Below are 24218 nucleotides of genomic sequence, written 5' to 3'. Positions count from 1 at the left end.
AAAAACAAAAAAAAAGGAGTTGAAATCACTGATACCTAGCAATTATATCCAAATAATGATGATTCAAGTAACAAGCATATAACTACGTTTCCTGGCACCAGCATTTCCACTATGGCAAAACAACACTTTAACAGAGTTCCTAATCAGCATGTGCAACAAAACAGAGCCTCAGCTCAGTGCTGCTTAAGTGGATGCTTTTTTTTTCTCACAGTGTTTCATAAATATCTTTAGGAAGTGAATCTGATGATAATAATTATACTACTGCTGTATGCAGCTAAAGACTTCTCCCAGAATAACAAATAACCTGTTAGAAAATCTCTGAGAGCTCCCCATGCCTGCCTACACTAATAATACAGTAGAGCTTTGTGTATACATAGGCTTTTTAAAGGCACTTTCATGTTAATTATCTAATTAAGCCTTACAATTCTCTTTGAAAGTAAGTAAGTAAGTATGATTATACCTGTTTTATGGAGGTGGAAGCTGGAAAATAAAGGCTTGATGTCATTTCATCTAATGTTCTTTGACCTTCCCTGGCTTTCTTTGACATTGATGAGATTGACTGAGGGTTTAGGTGGGAGCACAGGCACCCAAGATTCCCTCTAGGGAGCGGAGAAGGTGATTTAACCCATGTGAGCTCTGTCAAGAGCTGCCCTGGGATCACCAGTGGGATGTTAGGTCTGATCCCACTGCCAACACTGCCTAAAATTTGGGGGGGAGAAAAAACCCCAAAGTCCAATCAGCAAAGCTCCCAAACTTGTTTCTAGCAGTGCTCCAGTGCCCGAGCTGTCTTCAGCATCCTCCTGAGGTGGAGAAGGTCCCAGCACGTGCAGGGTGCACTGGCAGTGCAGGTGATCTGCCTGGCCAGCAAGGAAGCCATCATCACAGCAGGGGTTTGTCACAGGCTGGGGCAGGGCTCCTCACCCCCTGCAGCCTTGTGGGGCTGCATCTTGAGTCCTGCAGGGCAGCGAGAATGAGGGGATGGGATCTGGAGCCCTCTTTGTTCTCTGGAGTGCCAGCGTTGCCGTGCCTGTGAGCTGGGGTCTGGCTGTGAGCAGCGAGGGATCCCTGGGCTGCCACAGCTCTTGCTCTTGCTGCAGTCCCTGGGCTGACTTCAGCACCTGTGGAGAAGCTGTTTTTCCAGCCAGGAATCCCAGGCTGTGCTGTGGTGGGTTTTTGGTGGCACTGAGTTTGGCAGGGAGAAGCATCTCCAGCCCTCCTCTCCTGCCTGGCAAGCCTACCCAGCTTGTTTCACTGTTTGCAGTGCTGTGAAACAACTTGCGGAGGCATCTGTGGAAGTGTTATGTGTATAGCAGCTGATGTGGTTTCCAAATGAGTATAAAAACCCCTAAGAACAGAAATGCTTATCGCAAGACAAGAAATGAGTTTGGTAGATGATAGTTTATAGTGATGTCTCCTTGATGGAGTGGTCTGCAACCTTTCCTGGGGCATGGGCACGTGATACTGAAGGAACAAACACCATATTTAGGATATTTAGGATCAGGCTTGCTTTTCTTTACTGTTTTGTTGGAAACTTCTTGATTTCCCCTGGCTGCTGGTAGCACTGAAAGCTCGTACAGGCAAAGTACAGGCTGTGGGCTACTGCCTTAATAGCTGTATTTCCTAAAACTTTCCAGTGCAAATTCAATAAATAATTCATGAAGTGATTGAGGCTGATAGAACTTCTTCCTGTGCTTGCAGTGGTTCAGACATCACTTTTATCTTTTCTAAGTCCTAATGTATAGTTGGTGAGTGGCTTCACAACTTCACAGGGAGCCAAACTGCTGAAAATTTAGGGCTTGGATGCTTAAGCAAAAATTATAACCAACATATTCAGGCTGTGATTGAGGCAGGGAAGCGCAGTGATGGAGGAGATCCAGAATCACATTTGTGTGTGGCCAGGGAGAACCACTGTAGCTGGGAGCCAGGCTGGGAGCAGAGGTTCCCCATCCACTGAGATGTCCCTGCTGGGGTGTTTGTCCCTCTGGCAGGTGGGGTTGAGGCACCAGTGATTTTCAGATGCTCAATCCACCTGTGGAAAAGAATCAGTGCCCTTCAGTACCTGCCACTGTCACAGTAGAGCAGCCAGAAGTGTGAAGAGAAGCTGGATGGAGGGAAAGTTGTCCATTAAAACTCTGCATTCCATAAGGAAATGGGGAATTTAACAGCTCTGCTTGAACCTGCCAGGTATATTTATTTACTTCTATCCACACTGAACTGCTTACAATAATGAAAAAGTGAATATTGTACTGAAGTTATGTTTCAGAAAAGCAAAGGTAAGTCTTAGAGGAGGGGCCTCTCACAGGGCTTGTTAGTATTTGCTGTTCCCCTGAAAACCTCAAAGGAGGTATATGCCAAGCTGAAAAGAGAGCAGAGCTTTTCAGTTTCCTTTCAAGTGCTGGCTGGAGGGGAAACCACAAGGACTTTCCTCTTATGTTGACTGCTGTAATGATGTGCTGTACTATTGAATTTCCAGGTCTAACTGATGTGGATCAATTATTTGAGTTTGATGGGCCACCTGCTTAGGAAACTTCTGTAGTATTTGTAAAAAGACCTGGCAGTGCTCTCCTGGCAGGAGATACTTTTATATTCGCTCCTGTGGAAGTGCTGTCCAGGTTGAATTATAAAATGAACCAATGCCATGCTGGCAATGGGATGTTACTTGGGTTTTCAAGTTCCACAGTAGGACTTCCTCTGTGTGTAGTGCAGGATAGATAATTAGCTTAAAGTATGAGCCAAAACTTGAGACCAATTAAATGTTGCACATAAAAGCTCCTTTGTGTGAGAAACACTCGAGTCTGTGTCAGCACAGGGTGAGTGCATTGCAGGGTGTCAACCAGAGATTGTGGGTGGTGCTGGCAGCTGTGAGAGTTGTGCTGTAGGAATAACCCAGCCAGCTTTTATCAACACACTTCCCATGGGAAATGCCATCCCTGCTGCTCAGCAGGAAACCACTCCTGCTCCTGCAGAGCCCTGCCTGCCCCTGCTGCTCCTTTCCAGGTGTGTCCCTGCCAGTCCTCCTGTGCAGAAGGGGGATGTGCAGCACACTCCTTTCTTAACAAAGGAGATGATTTTAGATCTCTTTAGTTCTACCTGTGTAGTCAATGAAATCAGCACTGTGGAGTTGTTCTTACACAGCTTTTTATTCTGTGTTTAATAGCTGGGGCAGAATTCCTTACAGATGCCCAACATGTGAGGCATCTGCAGTTTCTCCCAGCACTGAAATTCTTCAACACTTTTCTTGTGCTATGACAAGGATCTGATAGTCACTCTGTCCCCACAGAGTATTTCTGACAACAGCATACGAATATTTTCAATATTTCATTTAGAAACATCTGGCTGCTTTAACGAAAAGAGAGATTCCCTTGGGATTAGGTTCATGAATTTAAATAAAAGCTATTAGTTGCTGTGGTTTGGTTTTAGTTTACTTGTTGGCTAAGAAAATAGTCTTAAAGTATACAATTATCTTTTCTGAGTGTGTGTGCTTTGTTCTTCCTGTCATTTGAACGTTCTGTTATGTCAAATACTGTATTTTGATTCACCTTATGACTGAAGGACTCCTTTTGCAGAGTATTTTCCTGCAGAAGGTGCGTGAAAACCCTTGGATTTTTAAGTTTTCTCATTAAATGAGATCTTTGTACTCTTGAACTTCCAGCATGTAGAGATCAAACTGCTTTAAAATGCAGAAGTGGAAATATTTATGGGTTTAGATGGATTTTTAGATGGGTTTTTTTTAGTTTGTTCAGCTTCAAAGAAATTGAAGAGGGGTATATAATGTATATATTGCTGGTTATTTGTAAATTTGCTGGAGGAGAAAAAGAATGTGACCAGATTCCATTTCGGCTGTAAAATCAGTGAAGCCCTGCAACCACGTTAGTGTTCCTGACATTTCATCAGAGCACTGATTTGGCAGCTCCTGACATTTGGATCAGTGACTAAACTTGTTTCCTTGTTGATAGCAAGTCATCTGCAGTTAGAGCAAAACATGGCTCCTAGACCTGACAGATCTTCCTTTGCCTTGAAAATAAATCCCAACATTGCAAGGTCATTTGAGAGCTCTCACTGGAAAAAAGATTCTGCTCTTAACCCTTATCTGGGTCAGTACTTCTTTACATTTCCATGGTCTTTACTGGAGGATCAGAAAGTGCTTTATAAATATTAGATAGCATTAGATAATCTTTCTGCTGAGTTTGATAAAGCAGTATTTCCTTCATTCCATGCTTTAGGCTCAAAGTAGTTAAGTGACTTGCCCAAAGGTAGAGCTGTGGATAAAATTTATGCTGATACCAGGTTGGCCTTTCTGTACTGTGGTATTTTGTTCAAAGGGTACCTTAAGTGGCTCTACTGATTCAAGTGAAAATAGGATATAATATGCTTTATAAACAAGTTCAGGAGCTGACAGGAGGGAAAGAGAATTATTATTTAAACAGAGGACAGTACATTATTTTTCTTACAGAATAAAGTAGAAGGGGTGTGAACACCTGGCTGCTCCCCTTGCCTCCCTAACACTGCACTGAGTGCAGGCGTGAGCAGGTCTGGTTAGTTATGGACATTAAGGGATGCTGTAAATCCTTTTTGCAGCACCAAGGTGTGTAGTCCTAATCCAGGCACACATTTCAGGCATTTGTGGAGAGCCTGAGGAGTGATATTTCATAGTTACACTACTAAACTCCTTTTTGGTTTGGTGTTTTTTTTTTTTTGGTGGGTTTTTTTTTTTTTTGGTACAGATGCAGAAAAAGATCCTGTAAGAGCTGACTTCATTAATCATGTGATTCTGACCTCACATATCTACATAACAGCCATATTCTATGTACTCTGTTCTTCTGGCTTCACCTTAATCAGCCTCCTTATTGATGCTTGATTGGCAATTTGGTGATGTCGGATGGAATTCAGCTCAGCATGGGATTGTCAGCCTGGAGTGAATGGCTCCTCTCATTGTGGATGTATTTTTTCTGGAATATATCACTTTTGCATCAGTGATTCTCCACATGACCTCCTTGCTTTTGATTTCCTATTTGCAATATCAGCTTTTTCAGACAAAATCAATGATGAGTGGTATAATTAATTTTTACGTGTTTTAATTAAGTTTTCAGCTGCTCCAGTGCTTTTCATTATCTTAGCATGATCTCTTGCTGCTACCAAACATTACAATGTAAAAAACCTGTTGATTAAATAAATTATTATTTAAAAAGTCCCCTGCAAGTTGTCAAAGTAATTAAAGCTCAGAGATGCAAAGTGAATATAATACCTATTGCACAAAGAAATGTCAGGTAGAGCAAGGTATTTAGAAGGGCTCAGGAACCTACAACAGCTTGGGGCAGGTTCTGTCAACTCTGCAGTGGTTTGTGTGGCACCTCATCATCCTTCTGACATCTGGTGCCATTTATGTTATCCCAGTCATGAGGCTGAAGGAGCCAGTGATGCCTCCAGGAGCTGAATTTGCAAGTTGAACAGAGATCACCGTTATTAATATGGGATGATACAGAAAGGTTTGAGTTCTTGACAACTTTTGAAACTCTGCTTTGCAGAAAAAATACAATATTTAACCTGCTACTAGACAGGAAAGAAATTGATGGTACCTTGTCTCTCAGGGGTTTATTTTTAGAAGAATTCATCTTACTCTATTTCACTGGTAAATTAATCTGTTCATTGGGTTCTTGGGTAGAAGACAGACATTGCTTGGCTGTTGCCTGCTTAATTATACCCTGTAATTTTGATTGACAGTGGAATATGCACTGAGAAGCAGCTGGAAGTGTCTGTCAGCTAGTTTAGAAACTGGAGAGGGATCTCTGCCTCCTGCAGAAGCTGCTTGCTGTGCTAACCTAGGCCCAGTGAGAGGCTGGAGGATGGCTGGGGGGCGAAAGCAAGCAGCCATCACTCTGTTCTGAACAGTCAGAAATTAGATGTTTAAAGTGAGCCACAGCTACTTTCAGCAAACACTGGGCTCCCACTCAGAATCTGAGGGTTGAGCATGAAGAGCTTGTGTTTCTGTGCAAGGCATTAATTGGGATTTCTCTCTGCTGGAGTGCCTGTGAGGATGCTTTTGCTGGGTTAAATTGAGATTCTTGGAGTGTGTTTGGCTTTTATGTGAGGCATCTATAAGTGATTCTCAGTATTTCAGTAAATTGTGTGACACTCCAAATCATGAAGGTAAAGGTATTTTCAGGGACTTTGAGGGGGGTAAAATGTGGGAATGGGGGGAAATTGAATGAACACACTTAGTTGAAAGCTGTGAGCTATAATAGGAAAAATACTGAACATTAATGATGGTGTGTGAAGTTTGAAGCTATTAAAGTGGCTGGGAGACAGTTTGTGCAGGGCTGAGCTGGTGCTTTCAGGTCCATGTGCAGATATGTGGGGTTTGCCTGGTCTTCATCCCCTGTTTCTCTGTCCATGATGTTCTGCTGCTGCTGCATCACTGTCCTGCCTCCTCTTGATCACACCAGTGCTGTGGAGGAGAAAGAGAATGAGGAGACTGTCAGAACTGTAATATTTTTGCCAGCAGCCTCTATTTCCTTATTCCGGGAGTTTCATCCCAGGACAGCCTTCCCAGTGGTGAAAGCAGGGTATTTTTGCATTTTTGCATTTTTTCCGTTTGCCAAGGAGCCGTGAGCCAGTGACTGGGGAGAGAACAGCAGATGGAAATGAAAAGCTGGGGACAGCCCTAGTGAATGTCACCAGCTGAGCAGACCTGCCCAGGCCAAGATCCTACCAGCAGTGATCCCTTCTTTGGTCAGCATTATCCCGAGGTTTGTTGCCAAAAGGGAACTGCGGAGGGAGTGTGTCCATTTGTTGGGATGCTGTCATCAGGTCTGGTGCAGCAAGGAATGGAAATGGGCCATGGGGACAGCCCTGGGGACAGTTCCATGAAGTGATCTTTGCAGCCAAATCGCAGCTCTAGCTCTGACTGCAGCTCTCCTTTTCACAACTTTTAAATGGGCATGAAGTGCCATACAAAATAAGCAGGATTCTCCATTCAAAACAAGGAGTGTGGCTTACCAAGTGATTTAAAAAACTGTTCTTTCAGAAATGTCTGTGCAACATGACTTGACTGATTTACCTTATAATGGCTCAAAGCCAAGAACATAATGAAATTGTGAGCAGAAGAAATTACTCTAGTGCTTTTTCCCTTTTGCTATCTGCTGATTTATTGGAAATGCCTTTCATTCAAATAACTGTCCCATTAACCCACATGCTGCCAGAACCCTGGGAAAGAAAAGAAAAGCAAAACAGAGGCAGTGACTGCTCTGGAAGAGAAGAGAGTCAACAAGCTTAGGCATTGTTGCACTGTGTGTTTGCAGTTTTGGAGGCAGAGAGGAAAAAAAAAGTTTATGGTTTCAAGCTTAACTGTTACTCGGGGAAGCTGGAAGCTTAAAAGCCCAATGGATAGCTAATAAAAATTTTGTGGTGGCATGTCTCAGCTCTTCTGACGTGGGCTGTTTAAATCCTAGACTTGTATTGCAGTAATACTGAGATATTCCTCCCGATATTGATTCTCTGCCCAGGCTGGGGCTGCCTGTGCATCCTCTCACTGCGGTTCAGGAATGTTGGGTCTGGATCTTCATGGCTAAATTTCCTGAGTGTCAGGCAGGCTCTAAGAGCTGTAGAGATGGTGCTGAAGACCAGCAGCACGTTGGTGTGGCCTTGTGGTGCCTTGTGGCTGGGGTCTCACAGAAAAAGGGCAGGAGGAGGAGAGGAATTCAGAGCTGGCAGGGAGGCTTGGCTGTAAAATCTTACTTCCAGCTCCTGAGGGCTGCCTCCAGTCCTTCCTGTGAGAGACAGAAAATAAATTGCTGCTGTTGAACATTTTATTTGCACTCACAGAATATTCATCCAAGGAGCAAAGAAAGCACCAGAGGAGTGTGATGAGGGCTCGTTTTTTCTTAGCAAGCCAGTAGGAAATAATGCCAGAATCAGACACGGTGGAAGATTTTTGACAACATGGAAATTCCTCTTTGTGCACTGCCAGCTAACTCCAGCTCGGTGCAATTCCTCTCACCTTGAATCAACAGCAGCTCCTAGAACTGCTGCAATTTCTTAATCAGTGGCTATTCAGCATGGCTTCATCAGTGAACCTTTCCATTGTAGACACAGACCAAGTGTAGCAACTAAAAAGCTTTTGTTTCTGCCCTTCTGGAAGAACAGAAAGAGAAAAATGCTGGCAGAATTTCTGGGTAGTGCCTCTGTTAGTTGGAATCTGTAAATTCTTCTGAAAACTGTGGAGTTTTTTTGAGGGGGTTAAAAAAAGGGGTAAATTCAATGCAAAGAGATGTTGTTGATCTGAATACATTTAAACAGAAAATTAGATTCTTTCCAATTGTCAGAATTTATGGAATATTTTCCTGAAGAGATGTTAAGGACTGAAAGTCTAACAAATCTCATTCGTTTGGGGTAAGTTTAGGTAGAAGTTTGGGTAGGTAAGTTTAGGAAGAAATGAGATTTTGTCTGAAAGAACAAACACATATATAGATGATGTTCCTTTTGAAGTGGAAGTGTTCTTGAGCCTCTTAAAATGCTTCAAGTCCCCATTGTGCTCTGCTGGTTTTAGATCTTGCTTTATCTATCTCCCACTTTCTGCATCAGCAGATGGACACTGTGTCCATGCCATGGCAGTGGCAGATTTTGCACCTGCATCTGTTTTTCAGTTTTGAGACTGAAGAGGCTGTTTATTTCTGATGGATGTCCAAAAGGAACGTTGATGGATACTGGAAAAACCCAAGGGTTGGAAAAGTACATCCTCAGTGGAGGCGGAAAACTTTCTGCTAGGAAAGCAACTGTGTTGTTAGAGTTTGGCACAGCTCCTTAGGGGTTTTTTGGAGCTGGCTATAAATCAGGGGCCATTTGGGACTAGAAGAGAAGTAAAAACCCCTTTACAGTGATCAGGCAGCCCTTGGAAACTCCACATACAGGTGAAGATTGGGATTAAATTGTCAGTATAACCACTTGTAAAGCTCTTTGAGTTTGAACTCGCTGATCAAGACAGGGCAGGCTGAAAAGGCGTTGAGACAATGTGGAATTTGACACAAAATAAGGGTTGTTTTCATTGCATAAGAGAATATCAGCTTGCAAGAGAAAAATAACAATTCAAAGTTGTGTAGCTAAATATTGTGCCTCAAAGTTATGTTGGAAGGGGAATTTCAAAGATTATTCTGCAGCCTTGCCAATTAAAATAAATGATAAATATTTGCATTCATGGATGCCCTGGAGTCCTTTCTCTGAGAAAGAAAGAAAAGGTAGAACAAGGTTTGGAATTCAGTACTTGCTAGGAAAATAAAAACCTGGGGCTGTGCACAAGTACTCACTTAATCCCTGTTGTATTTGCTGTTTCTTTGACACTTCTCTCTGTTACTTCCACTGATGCCTGGTAGATGGCATTAGTGTATAACAAATTTCTGAAGTTCTTTTCTTATTGGAGGGGGTTTATTTTTCATCCATTTTACTGATAATGCTGTCTTTTTCTGGCTAAGCAGTTTTAAAGCATTTTTTTCCCCTCAGTGTTTCAGTTATGATTTGACTAAATGCTTATATTATTCAACATGCTTTTTTTCCTCCTCCTTGTGCCATATAATTATTATTTCTTCTAGAGGGCATCAATCACTGGGAAAGAAAAACTTGATATTTTTGGCTGACTCTGAATTTAGAACCTCTGTTATATTGTGCACTGTTTATATGCAGTACCATATTTATTTCATATTCTGTCTTAGAAAGGGGGATGGTGCTCTGAAGGGAGAAGGAAAATTTCTCACACAGAGAGGAAAAATGCAGATACTCAGAGTAGTAAATAGAGGTGCTTACTACAGGGTTGAAGACATATTTGACTGCTTTGCAGAGAAAGAAGCTCCATAAATATATTTTGTCTTTTTTTTAGTCCACATAAGCATTTTTAGCTAATTTTGTGTGCTCCAAGAAAATTAATAGGACTTCCATGACAAGGGGCCATTTTGCATAGGAAAACAGTCAGTCCTAGGGATTTTCTTAATCTGGACCAGAAGGAAGTTTCATCCACAGGTAACCTTTGGCAATAGGGTTTATGGGTCTGCCAGTAGCTTCACCTTCATCAGGGCTCCCTGGGGAAGCTTTTGTGCTGAGATATACATATTTCTCCTTGATTTTAGATTCAAGAATCAGGTAACATTTTGAGCAAAGGTTTTGGCTAAATGCTGGTTGGAAGACATTTGGAGCAGTGGGACAATACCTTTTTTTTTCTGCTCCCCACATTCTCCCCACCATAGAAATAAGACTTATTTCCTTCATAAATAACCAGAAGGATTATTCATAAATAGCAGAAGGGAGGAGTGGAGTGCTGGGGGAACATTTTGTGGGTACAGTAGTGATTTTAAGCAATCCTCAAGAAGTGTCTGTTTATGAAAATGATCCTTTGCAGATCAGATGTGCTTGATAGCAAAGGACTAAAAAATGATAGAGATATCTTTGAGGTTAATTTTGTATAAAGACTATAAAAATGCAAAACATGCTAAGCACCAGGTTTTATTCAATCTATCTAATTATGAGCAACTAATCAGCATAATTTTCCTGCATTTTCGACTACATTTCCTTGAGATTGAAGTATTTAAGGCAATTTTGAAGAAATGTCAACACCTAATTGTGACAAATTTTATCTTTAAGGAATCCTTGGGGTTGTCTTTATATAGAAATGCAAATAACTGGGGACAGACAGGGCTAAGCACTCTCTGGGTCCTGTTGTAAGAGGCATTTTTGTGGTGCTGACTCACTGCAGTGAGTAGAGAGCTGAACACAGGTAGCCAGCTTTCTTTTCTTCTCTTTTTAATACCTCCTAAAGCGTGTTGGTTTTGAGGTGTTTCAGGACCTACAAGCATTCCTTGCTTCAAAACACAAGGCCAGCTTCTGCATCCAGTGGATGAGGGAAGTGTGTGGGTGCATTTCTGTCCTTTTGCTGGCAACAACCTGTAACTTCCAGCATTAAGGTGTCATTTCTCTTAAGTGGACACCACCAGGGCTTCCTCTTGAAGAAAGATGGACTAATTTCACATGGGCATCACCATGTGAAACTTGCTGACCCGCTGTAGCACAGCAACAGGCTTTTGCAGGTGGAGGTGCCCTTGCAGGGGTTTCTCTGCTGTGTTATTTCCCCTCTCTGCCATCCTGTCTTTATGGTGGTCTTCTACTATCATTTGCAGGCAGGTTGTCTTACAGCTGCTATTGCACCTTTCCTTGGCCTCTGTCATCTCTCCCAATTACTGAAATCGTGCTGATTGTGGGCTGCTCTCCAGTGCAGAAATAGCATGTTGTTGTCATGTAGAGCATTAAAATTCATGGGCTGTAGCCTGTCTGTTTCTTGCACTTTCTGGACAGGCCTGTTAACCTTTGAGGATTTGCTGTTCAGATCTTGCTGTACAATAATAAAAACAGGGAAGTGGGAAGGAGCCCTGCTGGGAGAAGGTTTATGTGTTGGGATGATGAACCCATAAAACTCAGTGGCTGTTCCACACCGTGCTCCCAACACGTGTTCCCCACCTGCTCCCATTCAAGCCTAGGAACCACCTGAGTGATTGAGGTTCCAGGAAAGGCTCAGGCTGGGCTCTTGTGCTGCAGGCAGATCAGTTTAACCTCCACATGGCAGCCAGGATGGAGACTCCTGTGCCACTGTGCTAAGCTGCTCCCAGATTTGTGTGAGGATGATGATGATAAATAGCTGCAGGGGTGAGAGGGGGAGGCTTTGGTTAGCAGTGCTGATGTGAACACAGCCCAGTGCTGCTCCTGCCTGATGCCCTGGAACTGAGGAACTGTTGCTGCAGAATTCACATCTAACCCCACTGCTACAATGCATTTTTTGTGACTTAAATATCACACTTCTTAAGTACATGTGTTTATTTTCATAGACAGCTGAGGGTAAATGCTCTGCATTGATTTATTTTGTGCTGGTCTCCAGTAAGGTGAGGAGTTACAAAAACACCCAGCTGTTGATTAGAACCACAGAATCACAGAATATCCTGATCTGTATGGGACCCAAGGATCGTGTGGGTCCCCTGCAGCTCCTGGCCCTGCACAGGACAATCCCAACAATCCCACCCTGTGTGAGACAGCATTGTCCAAACACTCCTGGAGCTCTGGCAGCCTCGGGGCTGTGCCCATTCCCTGGGGAGCCTGGGCAGTGCCCAGCACCCTCTGGGGAAGAACCTTTCCCTGATCTCCATCCTGAATCATCCCTGGCACAGCTCCAGCTGTTCCCTGGGTGCTGTCACTGTCGCACAGAGCAGAGATCCGAGCTCTCCCTCAGGAAGAGCTGCAGTCCCTGGGGAGGTCTGACCTCAACTCTTCTCTTCTCCAAGCTGACCAAACTTGGTGACCTCAGCTGCTTCTCATAGCGCTTCCCCTCTAGACCCTCATCTTTGCATTTGGAAATGGGCTTTGTAGGAAGGGGACTTAATTTTCCACTTTGCATATTTCCTGCTCTCATGGAGAGGGAGTTTACCAGCTTGAGCATGTCCCTAGCCCAGAGAAATGGAGAAGGCAGGACAGATTTGGAAAATGAGAATAAGACACAAGGGCACTTATTTAAAAAAAAAAAGGCAGAAGCAGATAAGCTTTTTGAAATTACCTGTTAGTGACTTCATAAACTATAATTGTAAATTAAACCTCTGGGTGAGGCATAACATGAAAAACACTTCTACTTTTTGAGAAGCATCCACATAACTTTTGTCATAACCTGGGGAAAAATGTGGGCAGGTAAAATCCCTCACTTTTTTGGAACATCTCTCTTACCTCCCTGACAGCTGCTTTGCCCAAAAACAAAGTCTGGATGAAAGACAAAAAGCACCTCTCTCTCCTTTCCTCTCCTTGCCCTCTCTCCCTTTGTGATTCTTATTGGATAACACCAAGAAATCCAGGAAGGTATTTTTAGCCTGAGGGAATGGAGAATTTAGGGCAGAAATGATGTTGACATTAATCACAGCAGTGATGAAATTCCACTTCAAAATGTACGAATGTGGCAAGGTTTTCCCTGTGTCCTACTAATGAAAAGAAGATCCTGTTGCTGCCAAACCACAGGATGTTTTGCTCACACAGAGGAGTCACAAAATGAGCCTCTTATTTTTCTGCCATATGGAGATGAGTATTGCAAGAGGAACTACCTTTCGTTCCTCTACCTCTGCAGTGGAGATTCCTGCAGCGTGGTGCTGGGGTCTCTGTGCTCACAAGGAATCCAGAACCATAACTGTAAGGTTATGTAGGATAACTGTAGGATAAAGAGACAATGCCAGGAACCAAACTGTGTGCTGGCTCTGTGGAGGAAGGGATAGCACATTTGATTCTCTCTTCTGTATTCTGAAGGGAACAAACATTGCTACACCACCTTTAGCATGATTCTTGGGGTCACAGAGAGATTTGGGAGCAGCAGCAGCAGCAGCAGCCCTCTGACACTGCAGTGAGGGTTAAACCTCAGCAGCTGCTGAATCAGATAAATGTTTGGAAGAGGAGAGCACACCAAGTGCAAATGGTCTCAGCAACTCTCTTGGATGTTGCAGCCTTTATGGATGCTGTTGAACACATAGGAAATCCTCCTAGCCCAGGCTCCAAAACCTGCTTAGCTATAGGACAGCACAAGGAATCCTCTCAGAAACTGAGAGGTAATAGCTGCAAAAATAAAGGGATTTCCCAATTAAATGGCTTTTTACCCTTTGTGACATCCTGCCAATAACTGAAGCAGAGATACTGAGATTGAGGGGTCCTTGAGTGTATCTCTGTAGAGAAATCCAAGTCTAGAATTCTTGCACAATGGCCTTCTCATGATTCTTGGAGTACACATCCTCACCAATATGCCTCTGCCATACTGAGTTCTCTGGCAAAGGTCAGGTGTAATTACTGACATACAAGCATGCATTCACTTCTCAAGCCATTGCATCTTTTTTCCTTCCTTCTGACACAATCTCAGTGTAGCTTAATTTTCTAAGGAATTAGCTTTTTAAACCTTCCCCAGTGTTCTCTGTTGAAACTCAAAATATGTGAGTATGTGTGCGTTTGTTTATGTATCAGCACAATCATTCTTTAATGTGCTACAGCTCCAAGTGTCTGCATTCTGTCAGGAGCTGCTTTATGAACAGCACGTGCCTTAGCACCTCTTGCAGAATATAAGCAGAGAGAAAAATTTGCAAAATTTGGCCAAAGATTCCTCACTATTTTGATTACCAGATCTGTTGTCTCCTTGTTCCAGAGCAGAACATCAGATTTTAGAGTCACAGAATGGTTTGGGTTGGGAGGGACCTCTAAAGGTCATCTGGGCCAAGCCCCCTGCAATGAGCAAGGACATCTTCAACTACATCAGATTGGTCAAAACCCTGTCCAACCTTGAAAGTGTGCAGGGTCCTCTCTGGGCAGCATGTTCTGATGCCTCACCACCCTCACTGTAAAAAAAATTTTCTATTTTATTTATTTATTTATTTTTTAGCTATATCTAGTGTGATCCTGGATGGTGAGAGCCTAATGCTGCCACAGGAGGAGGAGGGCAAGAGTTCTCCTTTGGTCAGATATTATGGATGAAGGTCACTGCTGCCCATCCCAGGAGTCTCACAGGATCATGCAGAACTGTGGCAGTCCAGAATGACACCCCAGAGCTCATTAAAGCAGATGGCTCTGTCCTGGGCTGCTGACGGGCTGACAGGCCGCCTCGTTAGTGTTCTGCAAGAGTCCTGCTAATTGCTTTGAGAAAATACAGATCTGCTGCCTACGGAAATTGTTCCGTGGAGCCAAATTTGGGAGCATCGGGTGGTGCTAAACTTTGTGATATAATAGGATACCTAAGTGTAAGTACAAGCAGAGCTTCTTTCTTGACAGAATAAAAATAGTCAGGGTTGGAAAGGGAAAGGCTGTGATGAGCACAGGCTGCTGAACAGCTCTGCCTGACCAGAAACTGCTCTGCATCAAATGTAAGAGTGGCACGTCCATGCTCAGAAACTCTCCACTACAACAGACCTAGCAGAGAAACTGAAATGTTCCCCCAGAAGATGATTACTGCAGGCTGAGGTGATGATGTGTCGTGGTCAGGGCACATATCTAAGGAAAGCTCAGAGAGCAGCTCCGTGCCTTGAACCTAATTTCTGAAAGAACGAAGCCTGAGGCTGCTCAGATAAGAGTAATGAATTTGGATACTGTTAAGACTTTAATAGTAGAACAATTATTGGCCTTGCCAACTGAATATTTGCTCTTATATCTGTATGGAATTAATCTTTGCAGTGAGGTTTTTTTTCCCCTTGCATTTCTTATGCCAGAGGAGTAAAGCCAGGGACATGGCAAATCTTTTTGCCTGGTGACACCCATCCTGCTCCCTTGTTCTGCTGCAAATGGAGAGACCCTGTTGTTTGTAAATGAACACCTTTCTGATTATTGATAAATAACCTCTGGATGGGAAGTATGACACATGCTGGCTGGAAGAACAGGGCTCTGTAATGGTAATATTGCCTTGAAATTACAGCCCACGTAGTTTGAGAATTATGCAGGATAATTACATTAATGTTGCCAGAGAAATGAAAAGGAACACTTTCCATTCTACCTATTAACAAGCTCTGCTGGCCTTAAATTATTCCTGAGAAGAGCCTGAAAATGGCTGAAATCATCAAAATAATTATGAAGCAGCAGTTGGGATAGAGGGGTGGGCTGGGTGAGGTCCTGGCTGTGGCTTTTTTGGCTGGCAGGTGAACACTGCTGCAGCTTTTGTGGATAAAGGAGTATGGCACAGAGGTTTTGGGTTGGGAACACTGCAGGCTCAGGGAGTCTGCAGGTTTGGACCCTGAGGAGCAAAGAGCCTTAGGAGCAGTGTAGGTGCTCTCAGTGTAGGTGTTGCACATCAGTGTGTGCACAGGGGAGCATGAGCCTGCTGTTGTGCTGGTGTGCTGGGTACTTCCATCCTCCACCCTCCCCTGCTGACAGCTCTCCTGAGCCTGTGCAGTGGAAGGTGCCTTTGGTGATGACTTTTTGCCACTTTGATCCTTGTCTCATAGCAGCAGCAGAGATGTGAATGTTTCTGAACTCCAGAGCCAGAGCAGCAGCTCTCTGAGTCTGGCCTCTCATAAAATCTCAGTCCTTCTCTTGAACTCAGGTTGTGTTTTTGGCCTTGTGCAAGCAACACTGGCTCCTGCCCTGATCTGCTGTTGCCCAGCTCACCTGCAACATGACTATGAAACCAGGACTTTTTGTTGTGTTCCCGTTAATTTGTTTATGTTACTGCACTATTAGCTAAGTCTGGGATGAATAGAAGGGGAAAATTTAGCACTCAGATCTAAATAACTCATTGTCATGGGAATCAAGGTCTCCAGGGTCACCTCTGCTGATACTGGAGTTTCTCATCTGCATGAAATTTAGAGCATCCTTGGAATGCCTGTCTACAAGAGCAGCTCTGCCCCTCTTTCTCCTTAGTCTCCAAGAATTAGCAGATCTTGCATCTCATGACCAGTGCTATATTTATATTCTTTCTAAAAAGTAGCCATATTTATCTCCTGTGAAGAAACTGGAGCAGTGGGTGAGGGCGTAGGGGGTGCAGGGACTGGCTGCTTCCAGCACACAGCCGTGTTCAAACACACACACACATTTCATTTTCTCCCATTTCCTTTTCACTTGTCCGACGAGTCCATCTCAGCCCTGTGTGATTACTTGATGACCTGTGTGCCTTCAGCACTGCCAGCACTTAAACAGGGTTCTGCTCCCTGCCATCAAGTCAGGCTCACTCCCTGCACACACACACACACAGAGGGAAGGATTTTCTCCCTTCACTGCAGCATTCCACCTCTACAGCTACTGCCACTCCCTACAGAAACTTGGGGAAGCCCTTCCTTTCTCATGGAATTGCCCTCCATCCTCTCTGCATGCTCAGGGCTGGGTGAATCCATCAGGAATGCCAATAGCTGCCTTCCCTCAGCTTGCTGCTCCCGACCCAAAATAGTTAACTTTCTAATCCATCAGCTCCCTTAATTCTGCATTTACGGAGATGGAGCTGAAATGAGTCTTGGCTTCTCCCTTTGCACATGGGTACTCGAGAGATTGCTTAAAAGGCTCCAAGGCTGAGGGTGATTTAAAATAATAATAATTTGGCAGATGATTTCTTTCAGTTGAGACATTAAAAATATTTAAACATTTATATTTATTCTATTGTGATACTTCGAGAGATTTAATGGGTTTTAAAAGAAGTCATTTGGAGGGAAAGCTCAAACCAAGGGATTGCTTAATTATTTCAGATAATAAAATTTTCATTTTGACTTCTTCCTCTACTCCAGGTGCACCCACACCTGCGTTTACATGCAGATTCTTTCTGCATATTTGGTTTGCCCTGAATTTTTCAGGAAGGTTTGGGGAATGCTTGAGAGACTTTCTGGAAATCTGCACAGCATGAAAATCTCAAGTTTCATTTTGTATGCAAATAGAGATTATTTGCTAAATGAAATTAATTATGAATATTGATAATTCAGCAGTAAATATCAAATAAATTCCAGCTGCTTCTAGAAAATGCTGTCAAAAGTGAGGGTGGGTATAAATGGTAGAGAAGGAACTTTCCTTCCTGACTTTTGCAGGTCTCTTCATAGTGTAGAAATTCATGGATCCAGGTGGATTGGATCTCCTGCACAAAATGGAAGTCCCTATGTGTTACAGTCTCCAGCTGCAAAGATACTGAAGCTTTGAGGGGGGTTAATTTGTTTTCATCTTCCCAAAGAGCTCTAGAAGGTTTTTTTAATCCTCATAACCCTGCCAGTTCTGAGGAATAATAGCAGTTACACAGATAGTTATGTCGACATCAACTTAAGGTTTATGCTTGCAAGGTTCATATATTTTTGGTCGTGCTGGCACTAATACAAATGATGGCTCAATAACAGAAAAATAGAACAGTCCCTGAGCCACAGTTCTGATGCTTGAAGCGTCTTTAAACTCTGCACCCAAATGAGAGAGAGATAAAAACAACCTACTCAAAGTGGCTTAGCTTGGAGGAGCATTTTATGTGTTACTTGATGACAAAATAGTGAGGCATTAATGCAGTTTACAGTAAGACACCCCTGAAGTTATCAGTGAGGTTGGTGTGATGCCTGACAGATTTAATGTAAATATTTATAGACTTGGCCTACTAATTATGCCAGTGGAAAAAATGCAGTATTAATGCTGTCACCTCCCCATGTCTCTACCTGCCAGCATGCTGCTAGCTCGCATAAATATTCTGAAGATAGAAAGTACCTCACATAAACAGAAGAGATCATTTAGATTTTTAATAAGGGATTAAGTTATCTCTAGCAGCAGTTTCCAGCCTGTGGTCCACAGATGTATGGGAGGCCTGGGGACTATCCCCAAGGGAAAAATGACAAGTTAAGAGGGGATTTTGTAAGGTATGTAGGAATCTCTCTCTGTGAAATGATTACAGGGGTATGCACCACCTCTGTCAAATATTTAGGGGTTCTGCACAGCAAGAAAAATTTGAAACCCACTGATTTACTGTATTTATGTAAAGAACTGAGTAATCTCAAAGTGCTGTGCTGCCATGTTTTAAATGATTGGACTAATGATCCTGCCAGAGCCAGGCTGCCATAAAAAGTCCTGGGCCACAAAGCACTAAAGCATGTGCTTAACTCAAAACACACGGCGATGCACTGACGTTGCTGCCTGCCCCATCCGTAACTGGTTTGCTGAATAAAGACCACAGGGAAATTTAAGACAGAAGGCATGGACTGCTATCATCTTGCAAACAGCTCTGCAGATGCCTGATTGTCTTGTACAACTGAAAATCTAATTATGTGAATCTGCAGTTCATATTTTTCTGTTTCAGCTTATTTATACCAAGAGACTTTGGTACAGGCGCCTTTGGTTTCAGCTGGTGCTGGTTGCCAGCCCAAAGAATATTACCATGGCTGTGGCAGTTTGTTGAGGAGACTCTGAGCTGCACAGACAGTTCTTCTGATCTGTGATCCAGATCTCTGCCCTGGCACAAGCTGACTCCTCACAAGCTGTGCAAATAGATGTGAAATGCCACCACCAGTGGTTGTGTGTGTGTGTGTGTGCTCGCCTTTTGTTTGAAAGTCTTGCAAACTGAGGCAGGATGACTGTGTGGTTTCCTCCTGTCCCATCTTCTGCAGAATAGCATCCTAGTCTGGATCCATCCCCATGGATTGCAGCGTGGGGGCTGCTCCAGGCTGCCCACATCTGGCCTGTGCACGAGGGCAGTGCTGCTGACCCCCGTGTGGCTCTGTGCAGGAGGAAGGAAACAGCATTTTGGTAGCAGGGCAAAGTGCAGGCGAGAGCCAGGCATGGTGTGGCCACAGCAGCTCTCACAGCAGCTTGGGTGGATGAACTGCAGGCTTTCCCTCCATAGGGGCATCCCACGTGGGTTTTGTAAGGTCTCACTGCTGAGGGGTGAAAGGCAGGTCTCACATTCCTGTGGGTGAATGAGTCCTTGCCATGGGCTGAAGCCACAGCCTGTGGAAGGCAACAGGCTTCCTCTGCCTTCAGAGAGTGCTGGGTCAGAGCTCCCTTTACTTCTAATCATCACTGCCTTTATTTATCCCTTGTAAACACTCCACCTGCCCACCACACCTCTGCAAACCACAGAACAGAATAACCCCAAAGAACTGGAGTGCACGGTTTGAAAAGGAGCATTAGGAGGGGAAAATCTCTCTCTCTCTCTTTAAACTGTCTCTTTTCTATATTGTTACCTTGACAACTCTGCTGCTGTGTTTCATCTTTGGTGGGACTTAGCCGTGGTGGAATAAGGGGGACATCCATGTGTGCTTCCACATCTACTCTAGCTCTGCTTGCCAGGCACATGCCAGGCACAGGGCATCCCGAGCTGCAGAGCCCACGGTTGCTGCCTTGACCCATGGTGCTGCCTGGAAATGATTACAGATATTAAGAACTGGGACCCGTTCTGATTAAAGGTATAACATTATATCTTCTATTTATTTTCCTTAAGCCAGTGCCAGAGCGGTGTTAATGCTCTTTAAAAAGAGATGCAAGGTGCTTAAAATATTTTGGGTTATAAAGGTTAGGACAGCTGGAAAGCAGAGAGGGATGAAAGTACTCAAAAATAGTTGTATTATTTTTAGTATAAGCAGATACAGGAGTATGTGTCAAGATTAGGATACAGTTCTGATGTGCTGAACTGAGTCTAGAGATGCTAAAAATATGCTTTCTTTTCTCATAGTTTTAGAAGAGTCAGGCAAAGGTAAGGGGAGAGTAGTGGTAAATTGAAATTTTAATTCCTGTGCTCCCTTGCTTGTTGGGGTTTGGCAAAGCTGGCTGTTCACCTGGGAGCCCATGACACCAGCAAAGCACAGGAGACAGGGTGAGGTGTTATCAGTGGGAATGGGATCCCTCCCACCCCATTTTTCCTTCTCCCAAAGAAAATCTCCACCAACATAATCCCTTTATTCCTTTTAGCCGAAATGGCAGCGAAGGCAAGGCAGGCAGGCTCCGGGGCTGGGTGCAGACGGGGGTGTCTGTGTCTGAATGTGTGCAGGGAGAAGGGGGCTTTTAATGCAAAACACATGTGTTTTCAATTGCTTGCTGGAGCCAGCCCAGTAGCTGTAACTTGGCCTGACAAAGCCTTATTGAAGTACAGACAGTGTGGTTTCAAAGCAGTTAGAAAAAGAACGGGAATGCTGTTCAGGAAATTCTTCAGGCATGGGCAGGGACTTGGCTGCAGTTCTGCTGTTGGAAAATCTGACAGGGGCAGCTCATGAGCACAGGCCAGGCCTCGTGCTGCTCTGAACACTGAGCTGCATCTTCCCCAGGCTCCTGCACCCTCCAGGCTTTCATCCATCCCAAGGGAGAGGTAAGAGCTGCCCTGCTCCGTCCCGCCAGCGCCGCACGGATTTGCCTCCTTCTGTGCCTCTGCAAAGGGGCTTCTTGCTTTCACACTGCTGCTTAGAGCAAAAAAAAGAGTCAGAATGGGAAGTTGTGGCATAATTGCAAAGGGTTGGGAGCAGCCTGAGGCTGGGTGGTGGTTTCTGGCTAAAGTCGTGTTGATAGTAAAGCTGCAGGCAAAGCGACGCCCGCGCCGCGTCTCTGGCTGAGGGAATGCTGCACCCAAATAATCCCCAACTTTTCATTTTGGGGAGTGTGTGCATAACCTGAAGCTACTGAAAGGTTGGCTCTGGACCATGTGTCAGTCAGATATTTGGATGAAAAATGCGACTCAGTTACAGTAAATACGCTTATAAGTGCATTGTATTGTAGTTGTTTAATGAGTTGAAAGCATGTTTGTCTGGGGGTTGTTTGCCAATTCCTGGTACAGCGAGCTTGTGAAGAGAGGCAGCAACTCAGTAATAATCACTGCCTTGTGATTTGTCTGCGTGGTTTTTTTTCCTGTATCTTATAAAGCATGAGCAAACTGCAACAGACAGCACGGTCAGAAGCCACATAGAGAAGATTAGGAGGGAAAACATTAATTTAGGGGCTGCTCGATCTGCAACTTCTCTTCCCATTTGCGTTTCTTTCCCCAAATAACTGAAGAAACGTTTATGATGAAAAGCTCACTCCCTCTTTAGGGACCTGCCAGATTTAGGCAATGTTCTCTCATCCTTTTAGTTGCAGCATTAAAGCTTGTCTTGCCTTTGCAGAGATATCAGCACCTTATATGGCAGGCTTGGGCTCGGGATTCGGGAGCGCGCGTTCGTCAGGGGATGGAGGTGTCAGGAGGAGTCTGCCTCGCCTCGCCTCACAAACTTCCTTGCCTCTGCCACTGCCTCTGCCGTGGATTTTCAGAGCAGTGTTATTTGATGTGTTGAAAATGCTTTTTTAGCTGTGTTTTATGGTGGTGGTGTTGTTTTTTATTTCCTTTCAACAAGGAATGAATTAAGGGTATCGAATGATGAGATGGGACGGTGCTAAGAATCTCTGACTGGTTCAAGGGAGACACACGGTTTGCTTTGTCTGCATCCAGCAGGGCTCAAGAGCCACTTATCTTGGCAACTCAAAAATTCAGGGACAAGGGGAGCTTCCCCACCAAAGGGCAACAGATCCAGAATGTGGCAGGACCAGAGCTTTCTCCCAGTAATTCTGCTGAAGAGTGTTGAGTTTTTTGGAGCCAAGTGAAGACTCTGTGGGTTTGGAGTGCAGGAGGGGCATCCTACAGGAGACATAGATGTTCTGTGGCTTCTGGAGGCTGATGAGGGGCAAAGGCCATGAGAGGAAGGACAGAGATGAGCTCTGAAGCGGGGAGGCATATGAGGGAAATAAAGAGGCTTGATAAGGTTGAAATCTGCTTTGCATAAAATACACCTGCAGTGAAAATGCTGTGTTAAATGAAGATCTTATATGATCTGGAACTTCTTGAGCCTTCACAGTCTACCATCTTACCCTGCAGACTTGGATCTCTATTGCTTTTCTCAGCAGCTGAGGCAATCACTCAGCCTATTATCTTCGTCACTGCTAGCTATAAGCTTATTGTTAAAAAAAAACTAAATAAAATTCATGTTCCTGCCTCTGATCATGCAGCATGCCACCTCCCAAATGTGACTGTCAGCTTTGAAGAGCCAGAGCTGTAAAGAGGCTGGAATATGTCCATCTCAGCCAGCAGCACCAGGGCCATGTGAGCTGGTGCTTCTTCCCTACTTTGGCAGCTCCTCCTGACCCTTGTGCAGCTCCACCTGGGTCAAGCATTCAAACCTTGAATCCAGGAGGACTGAAGAACGTGCATGTGTGGGCAGAGTGGAGAGAGCCTCTTGATTTTGGAAGCAGATAGATAGGACAGCCATTAGCACACCCTAATATGTGTATCTCTTCTCCTGGTCCTTCCCAGCAGCAAGCCTGAAAGAGAGTCTGTGCAAAAGAGCAAATGGATTAGCACAGAAGGCACATCATGTGGAGGGAAGATGGAAGATGCAGCAGAACAAGTTTTAACTTGTGTGAGCAGGAACACTGCAGAGACTGCACTCTGGATCCTGGCACATGCTCAAGCCCACAGTTCTCAATTTGTGCCGTGCTGGTTGGGTTCCAGCCGTATAAATCCATATTATGATCCTGCTTTGCACATTCCTACAAGCCATATCTCTTTTCTTGGTGCTGTGGGGTGAGAGTGTGTTGGGGCAGGAGTCTGCAAAGTGTCACCTCCTGTGGCTTGCTTTCTGATTCGAGCTCAGTTGATTATATCCCCCTTGCTGTTCCCACAGCCTCCTGCAGTCACACCTGCTGCTGGCTATTTTGGTGTAGTTCTCATATTTGTGCATCCTGCTTTGAGACACTCTGGTGGGAAAGAGCTTTTCTAAACTTGGCACCGATGGACAGAGGCTGTGAGTGCTTCACATCATCTGAGTGGTGCAAAGGAAGCAGCGTGTGAATGCAGCAAAGCTGGTGTGGTGTTTGCATGCAGCGTGAATTTTTCACCACAAATCGTGGGGCATTTTGTGAAAGGCATTCTCTGTTGACTAGCTTGATACATTAAAGGACTCACTGCAGAGACTCTTCCTTGCTAGCTTTCCATTTTCTTCTTAATTCTGAAAAAAAGTATTGAGACAAGCTGACTATCAAGGAAAAAGTGTAAAATTTAAAAGAGGCTGTCATAAATAAAAAAGCAGACATGTTTCTGTCCTTCTCAGAGAAGAGAAGCAATAGTGACATCACATCGCTCACAGATTCTTGCAGCATAATAAAATATCACTTTTGGCTTAGGAAATGCAATTCAGAGATGGAGCTGCCTGTTACTTTGGTTTGTTCTGGCAAATTCTAATAGGTTTAGAGTTTTACTGTGAGTGCTCTTTGAATGCAGAGAAGGGACAGGACAGTCCCATTGTCAGCTTTTGGTTGAGTCCATCTGCTCCAAGCTATTGGTTTATAACTGAGGTTCTTGCAGTTCACTTATCCTCAAGCACATTTGTTGTGGAAGTGCTGCCAACCCAAGCAGCTGGGGAAATTACGAGAGCTTTCAAGATGTTGGAGGTGGGGAGTAGCCTGAGGGGTCTGAATGAGATGCTTTACCAGGAGATGAATCTCCAGGGTCTCCCCAGCTGCCTGTGCTGAGTCCATTTTCCACAAGATGCAAGAGGAAGGAAAGGTGTTTTCCAGTGGACTGGGCAGAGTGTGCCCTGATGGAGTACAGATCAAAAAAAGCTTGTTGATGTGCTTATGTTTGCCAGAATCAGGCCAGGTGTTTGACTAACACTACATGTGGTGTACCCCACTGAAGGAGACTTCTCATAAAAGGAAAGAACATTTCTTGGAATGTTTTCTTCTACTTTTTGTCCCTCTGGCCATGTATCACATAGCAGTGGTACCTGAGA

General features: G+C 44.2%; 1 protein-coding gene across 11 annotated transcripts in view; it reads left to right on the top strand.

Moving 5' to 3' along the window:
- The window catches only part of SGCD (sarcoglycan delta), a 305579-nt gene that overhangs the window by 155114 nt on the left and 126247 nt on the right, over positions 1–24218 (top strand). For 2 of the 11 annotated variants that reach the window (XM_064387560.1, XM_064387557.1), the window contains exon 1: positions 19712–19877. The exons of 7 other annotated variants lie outside the window; for them this stretch is intronic. The gene's annotated coding sequence lies outside the window, so the exon portion shown is untranslated. Of the gene's footprint in view, positions 1–19711; positions 19878–20667; positions 20774–24218 lie in introns of those variants that run through there. 2 more of the 11 variants (XM_064387558.1, XM_064387561.1) reach the window with 2 other exon arrangements.

The sequence above is a fragment of the Passer domesticus genome, chromosome 13, assembly GCF_036417665.1.
Source record: "Passer domesticus isolate bPasDom1 chromosome 13, bPasDom1.hap1, whole genome shotgun sequence".
Taxonomy (NCBI): Eukaryota; Metazoa; Chordata; class Aves; order Passeriformes; family Passeridae; genus Passer; species Passer domesticus.
This window is presented reverse-complemented; position numbering and strand designations above follow the sequence as displayed.